Source organism: Cyprinus carpio, chromosome B13, assembly GCF_018340385.1.
Source record: "Cyprinus carpio isolate SPL01 chromosome B13, ASM1834038v1, whole genome shotgun sequence".
NCBI classification, from domain to species: domain Eukaryota; kingdom Metazoa; phylum Chordata; class Actinopteri; order Cypriniformes; family Cyprinidae; genus Cyprinus; species Cyprinus carpio.
Window position 1 is genome coordinate 9,388,221 of NC_056609.1, and position 12,541 is coordinate 9,400,761.

Genomic DNA, 12,541 nt, shown 5'->3' on the forward strand with positions numbered 1-12,541 from the left:
TGAGGGGGAGGGAGGGTTGCGAGCCGCTTGAGCATACTTACCGAGCAGTGGTGGCACCTATATATGTCCCGTGTCTAATAGGAGAATGGTAGTGATTGGGGCGATTTGACAGCTGACCACATCAGCTGGTCGCAGCACTATGCCTCCGTGGCCTGACTGAACTAACGCTGCGCTCAGTTTTGACACCGTTTACCAGCTGGAGTGAACTTTCCCAGAAACTTTGCTTTGGCTTTGTTTCAAACTCAAAATTAACTTTGTTTTGGCCTGATTATGTTCGAAATGACATTACACCAGTTCGCAGACAATTTTCTGAAATATATTGGGGCCTTTAAAATCCACATGAAGTGAAGTGACCAAATCCCCCTCAACAGTGGTAATTGGGTTATAAATCTTTTATAAAACTGCGACAACAGCAATATGATCACTAATACTCGATAAACAGTCCAAATGTATCAAAACAATAAACAGTTATTCCGCTACATAATATTTAGTTCTTTAGACTAATTGTATGCTGTTGAAAATGTGTGGTGGCAGGAACAGGACCAGAGATAATCTAGTATAACCGAACTAAACATACACACACTGTTAGCCTTTGTTTTTACAGTTTCAACTGTCCTTGATAAAACTTCAGATAACAGCATTATCTGTTGATTTGATCCTGAAATGCAGAGTATCTGTTTGCTGATAGAACATTCTTAAATATGGCCTCCATTCTGCACCCTATGTTAGTAGGAGAAAATAGCCACTGGCCTTGATAGCACTCTATATTTAGGGACTATCACTTATCATGAGAGGCCAAATCTGCAAGGGTGGTGGAGACACTGGTGTGGAGAGCAGCCTTCACTCTTCTGTAAAGCGTGTGTGTGTGTGTGTGTTTGTCTTCTGTCATAAAATTCTCAGAAGCGCATGATAGATGTCAATGAAATTACAAGTTGGGCCGAAAAAGGCAATAAAATGACCACTGGTGGCTAAGCAACTCGTCAGCCTTTCTGCAAATTTATATCATGACCAGCAAGAACGAAAGTATTCCTTTTCCAAGGCCTGTTAATGCTAACGAGTCATTAGGTTGTTCTGTCTTTCCATCTTTTCCCATCTTCTACATAAAAAGAAATGGACAGAGTCATAAATTTTTTTTTTTTTTTTTTTTTTTTTTTTTTTTTTTTTTTTTTTGCCAGAGGCTACACCAAGTACAAATAGTAATAGATTCCATTTAGTCCAAGTGTAAATAGCATTTTTTATTGACATTAAGTGTCAATAGTGTCAGATGCTTTTTATACTTAGTGCAAATACTGGCAGATGCTATTTGCTCATCGATGTATCGTAGTACATTATAAAACAGTATGCAATAATAACAACATATTCTGGGTATATTTATTAAAATCATAAAGTTCCAGGAAGGAAGTCACAGTTTTGAGCACAATAACAGCATGAGTTACATGAGCTGGTGTATAATGTGCTGTTTGATCAACCCAAGAACAACACATCAACTACTGGCCTATTAAATACCCATTATGCACTTTATTCCCACTATCAGATATTTTCTTCATTTCACCTTTTTAAATAAATTAAGCTATGGGTTGATATGCAAAAAGAGAGAATAATGGGATAGGAAAATAGTGTACTCAAATGGTTGTGGTTGCGCAACAAGTCCCAATTACTGTCTTGGTTTCTTTTGAAATTTTGTCTGGCTCAAACAGACAATGGTTGTGGTGGAGTTAGTGTAAACAGCCTGTGCCAACTAGAATGTCCACTTACATTTATATCTCATGCACAATGAATATAAAGCATGTGTCATCATCAGAAAGACGTGTGGCTCAATTTTTGTAGACTTGTGTACATTTATGCATCTGAATTTGTAACATGTGCTTGTAATGTATTGTGAGTCCAGTAGGTGGCAACACTTACAATTTAGCTTTTAAGAATGAGACACAGAAGAATACAACTAAAATTTTCTTCATAAAGTGTACATATTTTACTATTTTTGCAATTCCGTTTGGTGCTCCTTGGGCAACTGAAGTTCCGTTACATTTAATGACTGAACTGAAAGAAAGTACATTGTACCACAAAATGTTATGCTTCAGTTAAAACAATGGGAAAAAATCCCAATCACACAGGATATCCTTTGTGCTTTTCCACAATTTATCCCTGAACCCAGTTTAGTCATGTTCTGAATGGAATTTTCCATTAATGGGTTAGTGTTTGTGTGAATGAAGCGCTTTTCCGAACTGCGCTGACTTGCCAGCCTGTCCCAAACTCAGATATTCACCCAACATCCACTGCCAGCGGGATTCTCTCACTCACAACCACACACGTAAAGACTCACAAAACACACACAACCCGTTCTATCATGCTCGTTCGCTATGGGGTCATGATATGACAGATACCTGTCAGCACCTAGCAGTCATCCAGCAATCAGAGCAGAGCACTGCTGTCAGCAATAACACACACACACACATATGCTTCAGCCTCACACATACTGAAACACATAGAGACATGCAGCAAAAAAAACCCACTCTACACCCCCCACATGCACATACCGACATAAGTGGTTATACAACCATGCATAATCAAGGACAGACACAACAAGCACTTTTTCCCTCACCCTTTCCTCTCTTTCACACACTCACACACACTTAAAAATCCAAACCTGTTATGTTATGGCCTTTTGTGCTTGTCAATCACCCTGTCTCCTGTTTCCCACGTCTGCCTGCTGTGGCCTGGCCCCTGGCCCCTGGCCACCAGACTGAATGGACAGAAGTCTCTCCCATGTCATTTCCTGTCTCACTTTTTGGCCAGGATGCTGGTGAGGATCTCTGTTTATCTCTGCTGACTTCGTGATAGGGTTTGAACTCATCCAGCACCTTTTGTGTTACATCCAGATTGGATGGATCCTCAAACCCTGCACACGTTTCTAAGTGATCTGACTCATGATTGTTGCTTTGGTTTGATGACTTCTGTGTGCACTGTAAAAAAAAATAAAAAATAAATAAATTCCATCGGCTTTTTCAAATAAAACAACGAAATTTGGAGTACATTTACATTTCAGTCTTAATACTTCAGAATTTAACGTTTAATTGAATGACTCAATTGCCATGTTTTACTTGCTAAATATCTATAATTATTTGTGAACTTTATAAGCAGTTTATGAGTGAAAACTGGTTCAAAGTAAATGCTAAACCATTTTTTTTTTCTTCTTTTTTTTCAGTATTACTGGTGCTTTGGTGAGAGAGAGAGATATACACATACACTATAACAGTCAAAAGTTTTTGTAACATAATAAATGTCTTTATCATCACTTTTGATCAATTTATAGCATCTTTGCTAAATAAAAGCATTAATTTCTATCATTTCCCCCCAAAAAATAAATAAATAAAAAATACTGACTCCAAGCTTTTGAATGGTATTGTATAATGTTACAAAAGCTTTTTATTTCAGATAAATGCTAATCTTTGTATCTTCCTGTTGGTTCTATCTTACTGTTCAAAAAATGTTGACTGGTAGTATATGTATGTAGCCTATGTATCACACTCATATCACCAGGCCCGTAACCAGCTATTACTTCTGTAAATTTGTCATGTTCAAAATTAAAAATTTGTTAAAAATGAAGTCTATGCTATGTCATTCAGTATAGTTACATTTTCACAAATAATGCTATAAACTTTCATAAGAGCACTAGACAAAGTTATTGTAGTTATATATTGTTGCAATAAGCAACTGATAAAATTATCCACCCTTAAATATAGTAAAGTATTAACAAATTTTGATGCAATGCCTGTTCTTGATAAAGCTGCTGTGAAAACTTGGGAAAAGCCGACGAGGAAGAAGTTGGGGTGAAGCGATCTTTATATAGGCAGAGCAAAGTACTTAATCGCTCCGTCTATAGTGCATTGTGATTGGGTGGTTTACGCTGTCAGTACAGAAGACAAACCAATGGGCCACTGGCTGCTCGCTGTCTGTGCTTGATCGGCAAAAAAATAATAATAAATAAATAAAAAATAGGTGCGTCGGCCCACCGGGAGAATGCCCAGTATGCCTGATTACCAGTCCAGCCCTGTCTAGAAGCCAGATTGTCATAGAGACGTGATTTAGGCAAATAAGAATCCATCATTGGAACACTACAGAAAAGGCATAGCAACATGGTTCAAACCACTCTGTGCATCTTAGCAACCACACATCAACACCCTGGCAACCATCCCATCACCTTAGCACTGTAGGCACAGGGAAGCATCACTCTTGTTTACATCAAGCACAGGAAAATGCCACACAAGAATATTGCCATCACATGACCAGATGAGTCAACAGTAAACTTACAACACATCTGCTAACAGAAAGACAGTGTCAACAAATAAAATCTGAAAATAAATAAGGACTCAAACTCTAACCGCCTAAACTGATGTGGGGTGTGATAGACAGCAAAACATTTTGTTCTCTTCTGAATTTATTGGAGCTTTGATCATGTCCAGTTACTCACGTGACTGTTGTGGTTATCGGTTCAGATTTGCAGCATGCCTGCAGCTGAAGTGCGTTCAGTGCAGTGTGTGTGTGTGTGTGTGTGTGTGTGTGTGTGTGTGTGTGTGTGTGTGTGTGTGTGTGTGTGTGTGTGTGTGGTTATTACTCATAAATCTTCCACTGGTGTGTGTTTTTAGCTAAAAAAAACTGATAATTCCTCTGCTTTTACACTGTGTATGCATTGTTTTACAAGAGATTTCTTCAAACTGTATGATTCAAATATGCTTTATTTTGTGTTATATGTAGGTCTCATTAACATTTTCCTGCTAACTTTTTCCATGACTCTTGCTACTTCTCAAATGCTTTATGTGTAGATTTTATTGCAGATTTCTCCTAGAAATAGATTATCTTAAATCACATATATAAATATATATATTTACATAAATATAAATTTGAAGTACATTTGTAGAACTCATAACAAAGTGTAAAAAGAATCCATAAACTATTTCAATATTTTTGTGTGAAATTGATTTACATCAATATTTACAGAAATTATGGCTGTCCCTCAGTTTTTACATCATTTCCATCAAACTGTACTAAACAATTTTGCCCCATGTAATGAATATTTTTTTTGTTAGCTATTTCCAATAAAGCTGATATAATTTTGGACATTTTGGACATACTAATTACTATAAGAACACCAGACATTTGAACATTCTTAGAATATTAAAAATAAACGTTGTTATTAACAAATAATGTTACATTTGGGGTGAAAATAAAGCTAGCAGAATGTTGTAAGAAACCTTTTTGTGACCTTTAAATAACATTCTAATCATGAGAAGAAAACTGGACATTTTAATGTTTTAGAAACAATGCTGCCACAATGTTTTATAAAGTCAGAGTGACAGAAGTTTACCAGAACAGTCATTGAAATGCAGATTACAGGGGAAATAATGGGCCTGTTATTATAACACACACTATTACTTTATCAATTCATCAGTTCACAATAATGGAAATTAAGTGTGAATAAATGGGGGAAAATATTTCTTGCTGTTTACTGTAACGTGAGCTCTTAATTATTTCCTGTTTTGCACAACCTGAGATTGAGAATGTTCCATATATAGAAAGAGTTCCATCTCTCAAAGGACTGACTCAGAGTGAGTAATGAGCTCACGGGAAAATGACTTCTATTTGTTTGTGTTTGTATCTGCTCTGAGTTGCTTCTTCACGGTTGGAGGAGCAGATAAAAGTGTGTGGAGTCAGTGCAGTCTAGCCCTTGGCTAAAGATGTTCTTGGCTTTGTTTTCATATGCTCTTGTCTGTCTGCTGACCACAACATCTTTAAAGCTTCCTCATTGTCACAGACATCTTCTGGGAAGCTCTCAGGGGCAGTGACAGACTAAAACGTGTGTGTTTGTGTCAAATTAAGATGTGGGCCAACACACTCATACATTAGGGTCAACAAATATGCAGACGTCATAAAATCTAACAGACAAGAGTTTGAATAACGTATCAGGAAGCCATCAAACATCAGAGATATCTCAAGATGAGCTACATGCATGCTTATTAGTGTTAAAATTCAGTATTGCTGTGTATAAATTTGCACACACACACACAAAAAAAAAAAATACTAAATACATAACAAGTCAGACACAAGTAGGTAAACAGTATCAGTATGCAGTATTTCATACTCAGCTAGTGTGTAATAAATGTGAAAAGCCTGTGAAAGTTCAATAAAGCGCAAACATTGATGTATTTAATATTGTTTGCCTGTTTGCTAAACCACTACAATTACATTTTAGTACACATTCTAGTTTCCCTGGGGCACAGCAGTTTGGTGTTAGCATAGCAAAAGCTATCTCGGCTAACGTTCTTACAATTTTTACTAACGTTTTATAAAAGCTATCTAAATGTTAGAACAAACATTCTTCAAACAGTGTTTTCTCACAAACAACATTCTCAAAACATCTTTATGATGTTATTTGTAGGCTACTTGAACATTCTACGCAACATTTTTGTAACTTTTAAATAGCGATATAATCATGACAAGAAAACATTTTAATGTTCTTAAAATAATAATAATAATCGTTCGAATATTAGTGCTTGGAGTGAAAATAAAGTAAGCAGAACACTGCAAGAAACGTTTTTGTAACCTTTAAGTAACGTTCTAACCAAAAGAAGGAAAACTCAATGTTTTAGAAACATTTCTGCTCCCACAACGTTTTTATAACCTAAATTTGTTACCTGGGATGATAAGCCTGTTGTAAAAGAGGGTTTTATTACTAAACGTTTGCAGTGGTGCTAACCTAGTTTTATAGTTATAAGTGTGAAAAAAGGATTAGCTTAGCATGACAAGGCTAATTCTGAATTCGCCGTTAATACAAACTGATGGGATTTCTTTCTTGACAAATTGTTATTTAGAAAGAAGAGGAGGCATTTACTTTAAATGTAGGACTTTTTTGGTTAAAATATTTTTCACATTTCCATCCAGTTAGATCAGCAGTTGTGATTTGACATGGTATGTGGGTGAAACAGGAGTCTGGTGTCCCCTCAAAAACACCTCCATGGTGTCCTAGTGTTTGATGCAGCGACTGCATGTTCAAACCTCTTCTGAGAAGGGTATCGCAGCATTAGCAGCAAGTGACTGAAATTGAGAGAGTTGTTGTACTGTCAGTGGGTGCATCATGAGACACTATGAGTCAGACATGAAAGGGTTAAATGTTTTGTCACAAAAAGCATAGGCTACGTATTGGCCAGTGACTGTCAAGTCTAGCTTTAAGAAAACTAGTCTAGGCGGCATTTAAATGATGTCAAATTGACGTAATTGCCCCCCACTGTGCTTACGTTGTCTTTAACAGGAATTGCCATTTTGCGTTGTTTTGTTATTCTCTGTGTCATATTAACCACAACACTCCCTACACATCTGTACAATAGTCATTATGACTATTTGCTTTAACGTTCCTTCATTTGAGTGTTTGTTAAATTTCAGTAAAAGAACCAGTTCTTTGCTTATTAGCTAGCATATTGGATGTATATCAGTACTTATAAAGCACATTTGGTAACACTTACCTGTTCTCACTATTAACTAGCTGTTTATTAGCATGCCTGTTATTAGCATATTGGCTGTTTATTAGTACTTATAAAGCACATATTCTGCATGACCATATTGACTTTTTCACATTTTCTGGTTTGATTTTGGAGAGAAATCTGCAGATAAAGACAATAAAAAAAATATTAGCTATATAAATATATAAGAAAAGTTATGATAAGCTGCTGTATATAGTTACAGCATGTTTGCCATGAAGTGCAGTTCTTGTTGCTCATGTGATTTGGAAAATGTATTGATGCACTCATGATGTATTGATGATCTCATAGTCTTGCAAAGAAAGTAAACAAAGGAATAACTGAATGTTTACATTATGGTGAGCAAGCAGTAGTGTTTAATCAAGGTTTAGTGTGTGTATGTGTGGCCAGCAGGGGAATTTCTCTGAGATTCAGACATTATGAATGCAGGACAGTTTTGACTCAGCACTGACGTATGCACTGTAAATGTGACAGCGCCAACATTTTGTAACTTTGGTCTTTTTTCAGTATAACAGACCAAACACCAACATTAGCCCACATTACACATATATACGTAAACAGGGGGCTGGGAATTAGAATAAAGGTTATTCAAACAACCACATTAACATAATCACACAGCCTGAAGAAAACAGCATTTCCTCTGTTTATCAACCCATGAAACCTTGAGGTTGTCCAACATATGTGTCACCTGATGAACACCAAAATCCTTTAAAAGCACAAAGCCTGTATATAGCCTGTATATAGTTCAAGCCAAATTCAAAACATACTGTATATCTTTCAGCTTTTTTTGTGAGAACAGATCATTGTGTCAGGTAAGCATGAGAGAGTCTGCAACAGGCCAAATTAGGCAGACACTAACACGATAAACCATGACTAAACCTACGAAAGGTAAACTCAAAAGTGACCCAAACTTGGTAGTGTGTTAGCCTCTTGCTGTAAACAGTGTCTCACACTTTCACAGACTCTTACTCATACCTCTAGCCAGTCAGCCCATAATAAAAGAGATTAGAGACTTCAAAGGTGCTGGTCTGTGACTGAGACCATGTCCAAAGTTTCAAGGACATGAGCTACTAGTTTTAACGACACGCTTAGCTCGTATCGCACGCAACCACATCCTACTGACATGCAAGCCCCCTGCCCCGGCCACAGGTGCAAGGGAGCAGAATCAGCAAATAGTGCGGTATCTCTGCTGTGGTTCGTTATGCTTGTTTGATTTACCGTCTGTGTGTTTGCAAGGGTGTGTGTTACTGAGACGGGCCACTGTCTTGTGACTGTGCAGTGCTGCAAAAGCAAATTGACTCTAATGCACCTGAGAATAATGCTCACACATATGCAACCACACCCAACATACTTTCTGTAAGACTGCTTAACCCATCAGCTTCCTGTGTTACGTGTTCCACTTTTACATCATCCTGTTTTCATTTTCATGTTTTGCTTGTGTGTCTGCTTACCCTGAAGCTCTGCTGTTGCACAGTTGTTTGGAATGTGAATTGAATACCAGTGAATATATATGCACTTTAAGTTCAAAATACTTTCAACTGGATTATTAAGTAAACAGCAAATAGATCAGTCTGACAGTCTGAAAATATAAACTTTAGGCCTATATACCATATTACTGTCTGCTAGCAATGACAAAAATATAGTATTATCATATGCAATTTTGAAAATGATGAGTCATTTAGTTTAAACATTTACAACAGTAATGGCATGTTGTGGGACATATAGCATGAAAACACAATGGTACCCTTTGAAACGTGAATGGGAAAATCAGTAGGTCTTTTCACACTGTGCTTAACCCCAGATTATCTTTGCTCAAAACCCTGCTTTTAAATCCTGATACAGAAACATTTTTTCGCACTTGTAATTTAGAAGTTGGGTTTATAGATAGTTACAGAAACACTGTGCAAATGTATAAACAGTCATTTCGGCGCTTGGGGGTGGGGGAAATGTCAAATGGTGACAAAAAACTCATGAATTGAAGCAAAGAAGAGATTATTTTTACCCTTATTTTCCACCGAAAATCCATTCTGGAAAGTCTTGATAGTACAGATCATCGTATCATCAAACAACAACAACAACACAAAAAATAAAAAAATAACAACAACAAACCATTTAATAATACAAAAAAAAAAGCCATCTAATTCATGAAAAGCCGTATTAGGTGCCATACAAAGCATCAATTTTTTTTAAACTTGCTGTTCAAAGGTACGGTCACATTTATTGTTGTTTGGGAAATTTTTACAGGCAAAATCCAGCCATTTAAATTGGTATCCATACAACTGGGAATTTCTCGTATAAGGGCAGAAGATTTTCACATGCAGATTCAGCATTGGGTTCATGTTGGTCTCACAAATTTACCACATTGACCAACATCACTACTGTACTAATGACAATAGCCAGTGGCATTTTTGCCTATAATGTTTTGCTACTGTGATCGCACCTTAAATTCTGCTTAAACAAGCTGTTTGGAAACAAAACCAAAAATAAAAAAATAACATGTAAATGCTACACCAAGTTTCCTGACAGCAGTAAAAAACAAAATATGTCACACCAAAATAGGGTCTCAAAGCACATTTTTGAAAAGTTGAGCCATCTTAAAAGGTGGTGTTAATATGTTGAAAAGGGAAAGACGTGATAGAATCATCAAATACATCCATGTATGTCATGTTCGCATAGAAATAAATAAATAAGCATTGTGAAAAGCAAAAACAACTGATACAGTATATTGCTTGGTAGAAGAATTGTTTCTCTTGCTCAGCTCACCTCCGTTTAGAGGAGTACAGATAGACAGAGTCATTTACTACTTGGCATAAGTAGGCCCTACTTTATAAATCCATTTGTAAATCCATTCCCATTGTACTATTGTACATATTTACTTCAAGCTGCAACATTTTATTATTATGTTTTATGGTTATCGTATGTTTACCTTGTAGTTTTTCCTGTCATTTCTTATCACTCTTTTATTTAGATAGATAGATAGATAGATAGATAGATAGATAGATAGATAGATAGATAGATAGATAGATAGATAGATAGATAGATAGATAGATAGATAGATAGATAGATAGGGTGTGCTGTCATACAACATTTTACTAATCATTAAAACAAGAGAAGGTACTTGCCCCCAATTAGACATAAAACAGCCATAAACAGTCAGTCAGTCTACAGTCAGCTATAAATCACTTGAGAGACAGGCCTCTCTCACCGCAGAGTTTGTTGTCTCATGCTGTTAGTGTCTGAGTCCTCCACAGTTGCAGAAGATGGAGCATACTGTGTGTATGTGAAGGTGTGGTGTGTGTATCTGCGCTAATTGATGTGTGAAGAATTTCAAGGTGGACAAGACAAACTGCCTCCACACACACACACACACACACACACACACACACACACACACAGAGTAAAAAAAATCAAGCTGTTTCAACTAATTATTGTTTAGTAACTACTGTAGTTCCACAAAAATGTTACTTTCAGTCAATGTCTGTCTTCAAAGTGTTGCCTGAACTGTTATTTTTTTTAGTTGGCTCAACCGTTACAGAAATAGTTTGATAGTCCATTCAAATAAGATGTTTTAAATGGTGAAACATTTAGAAAACTAAAGCTAATTATGTCAATTTAAATTTAACCATTTACTCAATGTGTTTCATATGTTACCTCAACTAAGATTTATTATTTGGGCATCCTAAGAAATTGCTGTGGAACTAGTTATTATATTTTATAGTGAGTTTAAGAAAATTATTAACTGGTGTCTATCAATCACTAAAAACACACACATTACACACATTATAGCCTTTATTTAATAACAATCTGCATTTATAGCATTTGTCATACTGACTAAACATGCAGGCTTAAAGGGATAGTTCACCCAAAAATGAAAATTTGCTATTAATTGACTCACCCTCAGGCCATCCAAGATGTAGTTAACTTTTTTCTTCAACTTTTTTTTTCATATCAGCCTTCCGTCAGTCTTAGAACACAATGTAATTACAGAAGAGTCAAGTTTTAAATAGGAAAAATATAGAAAATCTTTGGTCATTTTTGAGGGAGATGCTAACGGTCTCATCAGATTCAATGATCTATGCTAAGCTAAGCTAAAAGTGCTACCGCCAGACCCGGAGATCTGCTGAATGGATTCGAAAACAGTAAAACTAAATGTTTTAACTCTAGGGGAGTTGGAAAATGAGTGGAGTGTTCCTTTAAACAGCATAAAAAAATCTAAATAATATCAAAATATAACAGTCCTGCCTTGTTGACAAATGCCAGTAGTGAAGTTTTGCAAATTGATTGATCAATTGTCCCAATGTTTACTAAGCCATGGTCTCTTTACCAGTTTTGCAAAAAAAAAAAAAGATCTAGTGATTTACTACCTAGAAACCTCATTTGGAGTTTGCAAAAAAAAAAAAGCGAGATATAACGATAACGAGATATAAGAAATAACGACTTTATTCAACAATCCGTCTCCTCTGTGTCTCTCCGCATCACCGTAGTGCCAGTTTGGAGAATATGAGCTGAACGCAGGCAGCTTACACTCTTCTGTGTCAGCCGTGACACAAGGATACGTTTTCTACGTGTATTTATGCAGCTGACACAGAAGAGCGTTCACTGCCTGCATTCAGCTCATATTCTCCAAAATGGTGCTACGGTGATGCAGAGAGACACAGAGCACACGAATTGTTGAATAATGTCATTATTTTTGTTTCCTTTGAGTACAAAGCGTATTCTCGTCACTTCATAATGTTATGGTTGAACCACTGATAGCAGATGGACTATTCTGACGATGCTTTTCATACTTTTCTGGACCTTGACAGTGTAACTTACTTAGCAGTCTATGGGACAGTCTCAAGCCTACCGGTTTTCATCCAAAACAACTTAAATTGTGTTCTGAAGAAGAACAAAGCTTTTATGGGTTTGGAACGACATTTTGAATAATGGCAACATTTTCATTTTGGGGTGGAGTAACAGCTCAGTTCCCTCAGACATATTCATACAACGCTTATTGTTTTATATATATG